At 51.2% G+C, this 11,333-nt stretch overlaps 2 long non-coding RNA genes across 2 annotated transcripts; one reads left to right on the top strand and one right to left on the bottom strand.

The window, feature by feature from the left end:
• Positions 1-292: 292 nt before the first annotated feature.
• Positions 293-1,055, bottom strand: LOC116969188. The gene is made up of 3 exons (XR_004410667.1): positions 1,000-1,055; positions 579-662; positions 293-410 (listed from the first exon to the last, which is right to left on the bottom strand). It is a non-coding gene; the product is annotated as an uncharacterized LOC116969188 (long non-coding RNA).
• Positions 1,056-3,053: 1,998 nt separating this feature from the next.
• LOC116969190 lies at positions 3,054-8,556 on the top strand. Its single transcript, XR_004410670.1, has 3 exons — positions 3,054-3,203; positions 7,357-7,359; positions 8,545-8,556. It is a non-coding gene; the product is annotated as an uncharacterized LOC116969190 (long non-coding RNA).
• The last annotated feature ends 2,777 nt before the right edge of the window (positions 8,557-11,333 follow it).

An 11,333-nucleotide genomic window follows, 5' to 3' on the forward strand; every position in this document is an offset into this window, starting at 1 on the left:
TGCGGCAAGAGCTTTTCCCAGTTGTCAGGGCTGTGGGAGCACCAGCGGGTGCACAGCAGTGAGCGGCCCTTCACCTGCTCCGACTGCGGCAAAGGCTTCAAGTCGTCGCCGGAACTGAAAGTGCACAGGCGCCTGCACACTGGGGAGCGGCCCTACACCTGCAGCGACTGCGGCAAGGGCTTCACCCAGACCCAAAACATGCGGTTGCACCAGCGGACCCACACTACCGAGCGCCCCTACACCTGCAGCGACTGCGGCAAGGGCTTCACCCGCTCCGCCTATCTGCTGTCCCACCAGCGCACCCACGGCGGGGAGCAGCCCTACACCTGTGCCCACTGCGGCAAGGTCTTCACCAGCTCCAGCAGCCTACTGAAGCACCAGCGCTCCCACAGCGGCGAGCGTCCCTACACCTGTGTCCAGTGCTACAAGGGCTTCACCCGCACCGACAGCCTGCTGGAGCACCAGCGCACACACACCGGCGAGCGTCCCTACACCTGTGCCCAGTTCGGCAAGGGCTTCATCAGATCCAGCAGCCTGCTGGTGCACCAGCGCACCCACACAGGTGAGCGCCCCTACACCTGTGCCCAGTGCGGCAATGGCTTCACCCACTCCAGCAGCCTGCTGAAGCACCAGCGCACCCACACCGTTGAGCGCCCCTACACCTGTGCCCAGTGCGGCAAGGGTTTCATCAGCTCCAGCAGCCTGCTGAAGCACCAGCGCACCCACACAGACGAGCGCCCCTACACCTGCATCCAGTGCGGCAAGGGCTTCACCACATCCAGCAACCTGCTGGTGCATCAGCGCTCCCACACCGGTGAGCGCCCCCTACATCTGCACCCAGTGCGGCAAGAGCTACACCAGCTCCATCAGCCTGCTAAACCATCAGCGCTCGCACACTGGCGAGCGCCCCTTCACCTGCACCCAATGCGGAAAGGGATTCACCGACTCCAGCAGCATGCTGGAGCACCAGCGCACCCACACCAGCGAGCACCGCTACACCTGCGACCAGTGCGGCAAGGGCTTCACCCACTCCAGCAGGCTGCTGTCCCACCAGCAGGTGCACGCTGGCGACCATCCCGTCCCCAGCCCGGTGGATGGAGAGCGCTTTGCCATGGCCTCGCACACCCTGTCTCACCAGCATGTGCACACCAGTGGCCAGCCCTACGACTGCCCGAACTGTGGTGAGGCGTTTGACAGCTTGCGGGGGTTGCGGCAGCACCGGCGGGCCCACGCCGGCGAGCTGCTACTCCCACTGTGACAAGAGAGCATGGGGCCTGCGGGAGCACCAGCGGATACACACCAGAGAGAGACCCTTTGTGTGCGCTGAGTGTGACAAGGGTTTGACCCACATGTCCAGTCTATAGCAGTACTGGCGTACCCACAGCGGTGAGCGTTCCTTCCCCTACCCGTCCTGTAGTTAGGGCTTAACCCGCCTTGTCCACCTGCTGGAGCACTGGCGATTCCACACTGGCCAGCGCCCCTTCACCTGCCCGCTCTGTGGCAAGGCCTTTGTCAGCTCCACGTGGATATGTGCTGTTTAGGTAAAAACAAAATGCTGAAAGGAATGGGTAACGTTTCTGGTCGAGACCCTCTGTCTAGACCCAAAATGGCACCCAGTCCTTCTCTCCAGAGATGCTGCCTGTCCCTCTGAGTTACTCCAGTATCTTATGTCCTTTTTTGTAAACCAGTATCTGCAGTTCTTTGTTTTTAAACCATTCTAGTTAACTGTATGCAATACCATATAACCATATAATACTCCAAATTCTACCTGACCAATGCCCCTTAAAGCTGCACATATACATTCCTTATCTCACAACCTTTTATCTCCTTACGTTCCCTCGCCTCTGTCACTTACTTCACTCATCCGCCAATCACCCCCTCATCTATGAACATAGTTTCAGTCTGAAGTAGGGTCCTGACCCAAAATGTCACCACTCCATGTTCTCTACAGATGCTGCCTGACCTGCCGAGTTACTCCAGCACTGTGAAATGTCACCTATCCATGTTCTCCACAGATGCTGCCTGACCTGCTGAGTTACTCCTGCATTCTGTGAAACGTCACTTATCCATGTTCTCCACAGATGCTGCCTTACCTGCTGAGTTACTCCAACACTGTGTGAAATGTCACCTACCCATGTTCTCCACAGATACTGCCTGACCCGCTGAGTTACTCCAGCATTCTGTGAAACGTCACCTATCCATGTTCTCCAGAAATGCTGCCTGACCTGCTGAGTTACTGCAGCACTTTGTGTTAGACTCATGAGTGATACAGTGTGGAAACAGGACCTTCGGCCCAACTTGACATCACCGACCAACATGTCCCAGCTACACTAGTTCCACCTGCCTGCATTTGGTCCATAATCGTCCAAATTTGTCCTATCCATGTAACTGTCTATAACTTTTTAAAGGTTGGGATAGTCCCAGCCTCGACTACCTCCTCCGGCAGCTTGTTCCATACATCCACCTGTTGAAAAGTTACCCCTCAGATTCCTGTAATCTTTTCACCTTGAACCCATGTCCTCTGGGCCTCAATTCCCCCACTCTGGGCAAGAGATTCTGTGCATCTAACTAAATTGTTTTCCGTGCAAGATTCCAGCATCTGCAGTTTCTTGTGTCTTCATCACCTACATCTACCTATCACTTCTGAAGAAGTGTCTCAACCTGAAACATCACTCATTCCTTCTCTCTAGTGATGCTGCATGTCCCACTGAGTTACTCCAGCATTTTGTATCCACCTATCACTTGCCAGACTTTGGCCAAGATATCTTTCTTTACCAGCTTCCTCCCCCTACCCTCTCCAACCAGTCTGAAGAAGGTCCTGACTCAAAACGTCGTCTGTCCATTCCCTCTAAAGTGGTGGAGGAATTCAGTGGGTCAGGCCGCATCTGTAGAGGGAAGGCAATCTAAGGCGACCACTCCCACCTCTCCTTTCCAAATGTCTACATCCCCACACCAAGCAGTCTGAAGAAGGGTCCTGACCTAGAATGTTGCCTGTCCATGCTCTCCAGAGGTGCAAGTTACTCCAGGAGATTGTGTCGCTTTTTGTAAACCAGCATCTGCTGTTCCTTGTATCTAGACTAGGCGTGCATTTCACCCTACACCTGCGCTCGGTCCGCCAAGGCCTGCTGGATCTCCCGGATGCCAACCATTTTAACTCCCCTTCCCATTCCCACACGATCTTTCTGTGCTGGCCCTCCTCCATTGTTTAATTATTCTGTATTTTTTATTATTCTGTATCCCCTTTTTTTTTTTATTTTTTTTTTTTAATTTCTATATTGCACTACTACAGACTGACGCAAAACTGCATTTCGTTGTACCCATACTCGGTATTTGTGCAATGACATTAAAGTTGAATTGAATTGAATTGAATTGAATTGAATTGCCAGAGTGAGGTGACAAGCAAACTGGAGGAACAGCACCTCATAGCTTACAGCCCAATGACATGAACATTGAATTCTCCATATTAAACGGACATCCTCCCCCCCCCCTCCCTCGTGGGCCATCTCTTCGTCATTTCTCTTTCTTTTTCTCGCTGGCCGTATTTTAAGTATGTTTTAAAAGTGTGTTTCTAGGTTCGTTTTACATGGGGTGGGGGTGGGGGTGGGGGAGGGGAATTGGGGGAATCCCAATTCCATCATTCTGACGCGACGGCTTCGGACATTGGACCGTCGGCAGCATCGACCATGGGTGAACAAACGAGGAAGATGATTGAACTTTATTACCTTCCATCACAGTGAGGAATGTGGATTCCGCTGTGGTGGATGTTTCTGTTAAATTTTATTTTATGTGGCTGTGTGTCTTGTTGCTTTTTACTTAGTATGGCTGAATGGTAACTCAAATATCACTGTACCTTAATTGGTGCATGTGACAATAAAATTGAACTTGAAAAGCTTTCCTCTATATCTGTATCTATCCATCTCCATAATTATAAAACTCTGATCTTGGATGTGTGTGTGTGTGTGTGTTTATTTATTTGTTTGTTTTTACATCTTCTCGAAAGAAACAGCGCGCTAATGGCCCCCTCTCCTTCGCTCTCTTCCCCCCATCTCTCTCTCTCTCTGCCCCCCTCCCTCTCTAGCCATGCCTGCGAGTTGGGGCTCTCTTCCCCTGGCATCTCTTCCCCGGCCTCTGCTCCCCGTCCCCCCCAGCCTACACACCATTACCCCTCTCTCTCTCCCTCCCTTCTCTCCTCCACCTCCTCTCTCTCTCTCCCAGCCTCTCATTTCCTCCTCCTCTCTACCTCTTTCCCCCTCCCCACCTTTCTTCTTATCTTTGAGATAAAACAAAGCTGCAAACTGAAGCAGAGAGTGAGTCGTTGAAGGGGTTGAGGGAATATGTGTGTGGGGGGGGGGGGGACTAGAGAGGGAGAGTGAGTGAGGGAACACTGGGAGTAGAGGGAGTGGAGAGATGAGGCTAGAATGGGGGGAGGTGGGAGGTGGGCTGGAGAGGAGGGGGGAGTGAAGGGATGGAGAGGAGCAGGGATGAGGGAACACAGTGGGAGTAGAGGGAGTGAACAAGCGCGGGGTGGAGGGAGGGAGGAGGAGAGTGAAGGAACAGGGAGGGAGAAGGGGGAGGAGAGTGAAGGAACAGGAGGAGGGAGGGAGGGAGGAGTGTGAAGGAACAGGGGGGGGGGGGAGTGAGGGGAGGAGCTGGGGAAAGGGAGTGAGCGGCGGCGGCGGCGGTTCGATGCAGCCGGAGCCGGCGCGAGGATCAACCAACCGCCAGCGGGAGCGACGAGGCCGGAGACCGTGTCTGGGCCCAGATGGAGCCCGAGCCGGAGCCGCACTGGACGGTGAGCGGGTGGGGAGAGAAGGAGGAGGAGGAGGCGGAGCCGGGGTAGAGAGAGAGAGAGAGAAAAATCCTTCCCCAACATATTATTTTTCTCGGGAAACTCAGCGGGTGCAGCAGCATCTGAAGGAAATACGCTGATAAAAAATATAATTTTTTTTATACGCTGAATAAAAAAACCCGCTGCGTTTCTCCGGCTTTTTGTTTCCCTTCGGTTTTCCAGCATCTGCAGATCCTCCTTAAACAGATTATTTATCTCTCTTCCCCAAGTTCGAATCCAAACGGTTTCTGTAACCGACTCCTCCCGCCTCCCGCCCTTTAAGCGGCCAATCAGACGCTGTCTCCAAGGGGACTCGCGTCCAATCACATAATGCGGTCACTCGACATCCAATCAGACGCTGTCTCCAAGGGGACTCGCGTCCAATCACATAATGCGGTCGCTCGGCGTCCAATCAGACGCTGTCGTCAAGGGGACTCGCGTCCAATCACATAATGCAGTCACTCGGCGACCAATCAGACGCTGTCTCCAAGGGGACTCGCGTCCAATCACATAATGCGGTCACTCGGCGTCCAATCAGACGCTGTCGTCAAGGGGATTGGGTCCAATCACCGACCAGTTCCCCTTAAAATCCGCGCCAGTCCAATTTCCGGCCAATCACCCGCTGTCTCCAAGGCGTCCCGTCCAATCACCAATCAGAGGCCCTTTAAATTCCTGTCCAATCGACAAATCGGTCTGTTGTGGAAACTGGGGAGATGCCGTTGAGACTGCGCCGCAGACAACTAATGGCTAATTACTGGCTAAGCCTTAAGGGTCATGGAGAGAACCACCCAACAAAACAGGTAGTACAGGAGTGCTGGGAGAGAGGGGTGGCTCAGTCTGGAAGCTTCGGCTGGGTTGGAGGAGTTGTGGCAAGGGACATGGGAGTAGAGGACAAAGAGTTCTGTCCTGCAGTATTGTGGCCAGCTGCCAATATGGTTACTGAACATCCCAAAAGTTGATCTGGAGATATGGGAGGCAAAAAGGAGGAACAAAAATCCAGACCTAAAGACAGAATATCATAACCATATAGATACAGGGAACACCTCTTAATTTTCCCAGATGGATCAAAGGATCCAGTAACTGAAACAACAGGTACACAAAATTGCTGGGGAAACTCAGCGGGTGCAGCAGCATCTATGGAGCGAAGGAAATAGGCGACGTTTCGGGCCGAAACCCTTCTTCAGACTCTGATGGCATTCCTCACACAGCCCAGTAGGGTGTTTTCCCAATATTTTTAATGTGCTGTTCAGGTGAGTGTGTCCTATCCTCAATCTTGTTAATACTACCTGTTCCCCCCTCTTCTTGCTGTAATACCCACTCTGTTTTGTAGCGAATAGAAACAGTTCAGCATGCCCTAATTGCATGTAGTCTGAAGAAGGGTTTCGGCCCGAAACGTCGCCTATTTCCTTCGCTCCATAGATGCTGCTGCACCCGCTGAGTTTCCCCAGCAATTTTGTGTACCTTCGATATTCCAGCATCTGCAGTTCCCTTTTGAACACTGAAACAACAGGGGCGGCTGTGGTAGTCCAGGGGATGAATGTTGAGCTTTACAAAAGAACAAACAACTATTTGACAGTATATACAGGGGAACTGTACGCTATTTTGATGGCAGCTCGGTGGATGGAACAGATGTAACCATGTAAAGTATTAATATGTAGCGACTCATTATCGGCAATCCAGAGTATTGGGTCTGGTGCATCCCATAGGCGGCCTGATTTAGTGTATGAAATCCTGCTACTATTAAGCCAAGTGACAAGGAGGGGCAGTGACGTGACTTTGTTGTGGGTCCCAGCACACATTGGTGTTCAAGTGAATGAAAAGGTGGATAAATTAGCAAAGGAGGCTGTAAAAAAAAGAAACATAGAGGTAAACTTACAACTATCCAAATCTGAAGGAAAACACATTGTGTGGAAGAAAATAAATCAGGAATGGCAACAATACTGGGAACAGGAGACAAAGGGGAGACACCTCTATTCGCTACAAAACAGAGTGGGTATTACAGCAAGAAGAGGGGGGAACAGGTAGTATTAACAAGATTGAGGATAGGACACACTCACCTGAACAGCACATTAAAAATATTGGGAAAACACCCAACTGGGCTGTGTGAGGAATGCCATCAGCCAGAAACAGTTCAGCATGCCCTAATTGCATGTAGGAGATATGAGACAGAAAGAGGACTTATGATCATCGAAATGAGGAAAATTGGATTGACAGAAATATCAGTAAACAACATTCTAGAGTGTGGAGGGAAAGGAAAAGGAATAAAGTTGTTTGATTTCTTGAGGGCCTCTCGGCTTATAAAAAGGATATAATGTAAAGTCATGAGTACTGTGGAATGAAGCCAGAAGGTGGCAGCAATGCAACATTGCGGATGCCGGCTGCCGTAAAACTCCAAAGAAGAAGTAGAAGAAGAAGAAGAAGAAGAAGTGGAAGAAGAAGAAGTAGATGAAGAAATCGGTCTGTTTCCAGGAGCAGAGAGGGAGGAGAGGAGAGGGAAGTAAATGACAGTAAGCATGCAGGTAGAGCAGGCAGTGAAGAAAGCGTCTTCATAACACGATGAGGAGTTTAGGAGCAAAGAGGTCCTTCTGCAGTTGTACAGAGCCCTAGTGAGAGCACACCTGGAGTATTGTGTGCAGTTTTGGTCCCCTAATTTGAGGAAGGACATTCTTGCTATTGGGAGTGCAGCGTAGGTTGACAAGGTTAATTCCCGGGATGGCGGGACTGTACTATGCTGAGAGAATGGAGCGGCTGGGCTTGTATACTCTGGAGTTTAGAAAGATCTTATTGAAACATATAAGATTATTAAGGTTTTGGACACACTAGAAGCAGGAAACATGTTCCCGATGTTGGGGGAGTCCAGAACCAGGGGCCACAGTTTAAGAATAAGGGGTCGGCCATTTAGAACGGAGATAAGGAAACACTTTTTCTCACAGAGAGTTGTGAATCTGTGGAATTCTCTGCCTCAGAGGGAGGGCGGTGGAGGCCGGTTGTCTGGATACTTTCAAGAGAGAGCTAGATAGGGCTCTTAAAGATAGCGGAGTCAGGGAATATGGGGAGAAGGCAGAAACGGGGTACTGATTAGGGATGATCAGCCATGATCACACTGAATGGCGGTGATGGCTCGAAGGGCAGAATGGCCTACTCCTGCATCTATTGTCTACATCTCTCCCCTGGAAAGTGCCTCAAGAGGACCGTCCGCCTGGAGATCGCCAGTGGTAAGTTAATCAGTTAGGGTATCAATTAGGGGAGGGGAGGAGAGGAGGGTGTATCAAATATTAATTTAATTGAGTTTCCACGCTCTATCTCCAAATTTAACTAGTGTGTGAACGGGCGATCGCTGGTCGGCACGGACTCGGTGGGCCGAAGGGTTTGTTTCTGTGCTGTATCTCTAAACTAAACTAGTGTGTGAACGGGCGATCGCTGGTCGGCACGGACTCGGTGGGCCGAAGGGTTTGTTTCCGCACTGTATCTCCAACCTATACCCGCACAATAACTCTGAAGTAAAAAAACAGAAAATGAGCAAGGGTGATATTTTGGGGTTTGAAAATGACCGTTTCCGCACTATATCCTCGAAAAGTCGCCCTTCTCGCCTTATTCTGCAGTCTTCTCTTGATGATCGTGATCTTCTCTGCAATTGTGGTGCCGTTTCGGATCAGGGTGAGTGGATGAGGAGAGAGGGGGGAGTGAGAGAGGGGGGAGTGAGAGAGGGGAGAGAGAGAGTGAGGAGAGAGAGAGAGGGAGCGAGGGGGATAAAACTTAGCAAAAGCCCACAACACCGGCTCGGAGTCTATAGACCATGCCTGGGGCCCACAACACAGGCTCGGAAGCCCAGAACCGAGGCCTGGAGTCTATAACACGGGCTCGGTGCCTACAACACAACCATGAGGCCTACAAAACACAGGATTGGAGGCCAACAACGTAGGCCAGAACTAAGACCAAAGCCCACAACCAGGCCCGGAGCCTTCAACACAGCCCAAGGCCTACAACACAGGCTCTGAGGCCCAGAGCTTAGGCCAAAGCCCAGAACTTGGGTCAAAGCATAAAACACAGGCCTGGAGCCTATAATACAGCCCTGTGGCCTACAAAACACAGGCTTATGGCACCAGAACTTGGGCCAAAGCCCAGAACTTAGAGCCGGAGACTATAACACAGGCCCAGAGCCTATAATAAAGCCCTTCTTGCGAATGAAACATAAATAAACCAAGGTAATAGTTGGATCTCAAGCCGGGTGTTGAGCAGCCAGGTTGTCTCTGCGTCAATGTGTGCCAGGCCCTGAGCTGCATTTCTTTAAGAAGGAACTGCAGATGCTGGAAAATCGAAGGTAGACAAAAGTGCTGGAAAAACTCAGCGGGTGCAGTAGCATCTATGGAGTGAAGGAAATAGGCAACGTTTCGGGCCGAAACCCTTCTTCAGACTTAAGAATGGTTTCGGCCCGAGACGTTGCCTATTTCCTTCGCTCCATAGATGCTGCTGCACCCGCTTGGTTTCTCCAGCACTTTTGTCTACCTGAGCTCCATTTGATGGGTGGTAGAGCGGGCACCCAAAGATGACATGGTTGGCTGTCTGTTGTTCTGCTCCGCATTCACAGGCTGGACTCTGGCGGAGCCCCCAGCTCCACATGCTGGCATTGAAACGCCCTACTTCAGGACCAAGTCTGTTGAGCTTCACCCAAGCTCCTCTGGGGAGGTTAGACCCTGGACAGCTTTTATCTGGTGAACAGATGTAGCTGTGTTATGGAGATGAAGTTGCCTTCCAATCCTGTGACTCTCTTGGTGGCTATCCAGTGTGCTTTTGTCTCAGTTGGCTGGATGGATGCTAGGAGTTTTTTTCCGTGTGGAGGAAAGTGGTGACGGGACTTCAGTTGGGCCGGCCTCTGCTCTCTGCTGATAGCCTGATGGAGGAGGTGATTGATCTGATAGCCCTCAGAGTGTATAATACTGTCCGGTGGCCCAGAGCCTACAACACGGGGCCAGAGCCTATAACCCAGGCCTGGAGCCAATAACACATGCCTGGAGCCTATGACACAACCCTGGAGCCAATAACACAACCCTGGAGCCGATGACACAGGCCTGGGGCCTATGACTCAACCCTGGAGCCTATAACACAACCCTGGAGTCTATGACACAAGCCTGGGGCTAATGACACAGCCCTGGAGCCCAAAACACAGGCCTGGGGCCTAAAATACAGGACCTGAGCCCACAACACAGGCCCGGAGCCTATAAAACAGCCCTGAGGCCTAAGAAACAGGCCCGGAATCTCAGAACTTAGGGCAAAGCCCGGAACACAGACCTGGGGCATAAAACACAGGCCCGATGCCAAAGTACAAAACCTCTGAACCAAAGAACATTGTTGAGAGATATTTTTGTGGGTGCTTACTGAGAGATGTAATATATTTGTGTATTTATGCTTAGAACTAAATGGTTTAGAGTGCAGCTTTTTGTGCTAAAAATGAGCAATTAGATGACGAAATAAAATAAAGCATGATTTCCCCTTTCTCTCTCCCCTCCCCCCTCACTATCTCCCCTCCCTCTCGTTTGGCGGAGGGTGGTTTCCATCAGTGGGGCGGGGCTACGGTTCGACCTATAGGACGCAGTCGCCTGCGACGGGAACGCGGTTCTGATTGGTCGGCCGCATGGAGGGGGCGGTACCTGGTCCTTTGTGACGCTGGGGCGGGGGGGGGGGGGGGAGTGGAACCGGTCACGTGAGGTGGGTCCGACTGCAGCCTGGTGCCGGGCCGCGGCCGACGGGACGAGGAAGCTCAGTGACAGGGGCTCAGGTGGGAACAGCCGCCGCTCAGCCCCGCCTCTTCTCTCCATCCCCTCGTCAGGCCTGCAGTCTGCTTGAAGTGCTGTGAGATTGGATTATCTGCCTGGCCTGCACTCTGTTTGAAATGCTGTGAGATTGGATTTGCTGCCTGGCCTGCACTCTGCCTGATGTGCTGTGAGATTGGATTTACTGCCTGCCCTGCACTCTGCTAGACGTGCTGAGATTGGATTTTCTGCCTGGCCTGCACTCTGCTAGACGTGCTGTGAGATTAGAGATGCTGCCTGGCTTGCACTCTACTTGAAGTGCTGTGAGATTGGATATGTAGCCTGGCCTGCACTCTGACTGAAGTGTTGTGAGATTGGATTTGCTGTATGGCCTGCACTCTGCTTGAAATGCTGTGAGATTGGAGATGTTGCCTGGCCTGCACTTCGCTTGAATTGCTGTGAGATTGGATTTGCTGCCTGGCCTGCACTCTGCATGAAGTGCTGTGAGATTGGATTTGATGCCTGGCCAATGATGACTTTTGAGTAAATTCTCAGATTTTCTATGTTAAAATTTGACCGTTCTATCTCTCTATATTAAAATTATATATTTTTAATCAACAGCCGAGGCATCAAGAGGCAGTGAACAGCAGAACACAACAAGAGGCACAATAAGAAATAACTGAATTTAATCAATCTCATCGTTAATATTTAAATTGTTGTTATATTTTAAGAGTCATTCACATTTTAAACTTTAA

The sequence above is a fragment of the Amblyraja radiata genome, unplaced genomic scaffold, assembly GCF_010909765.2.
Source record: "Amblyraja radiata isolate CabotCenter1 unplaced genomic scaffold, sAmbRad1.1.pri S119, whole genome shotgun sequence".
Lineage (NCBI taxonomy): Eukaryota > Metazoa > Chordata > Chondrichthyes > Rajiformes > Rajidae > Amblyraja > Amblyraja radiata.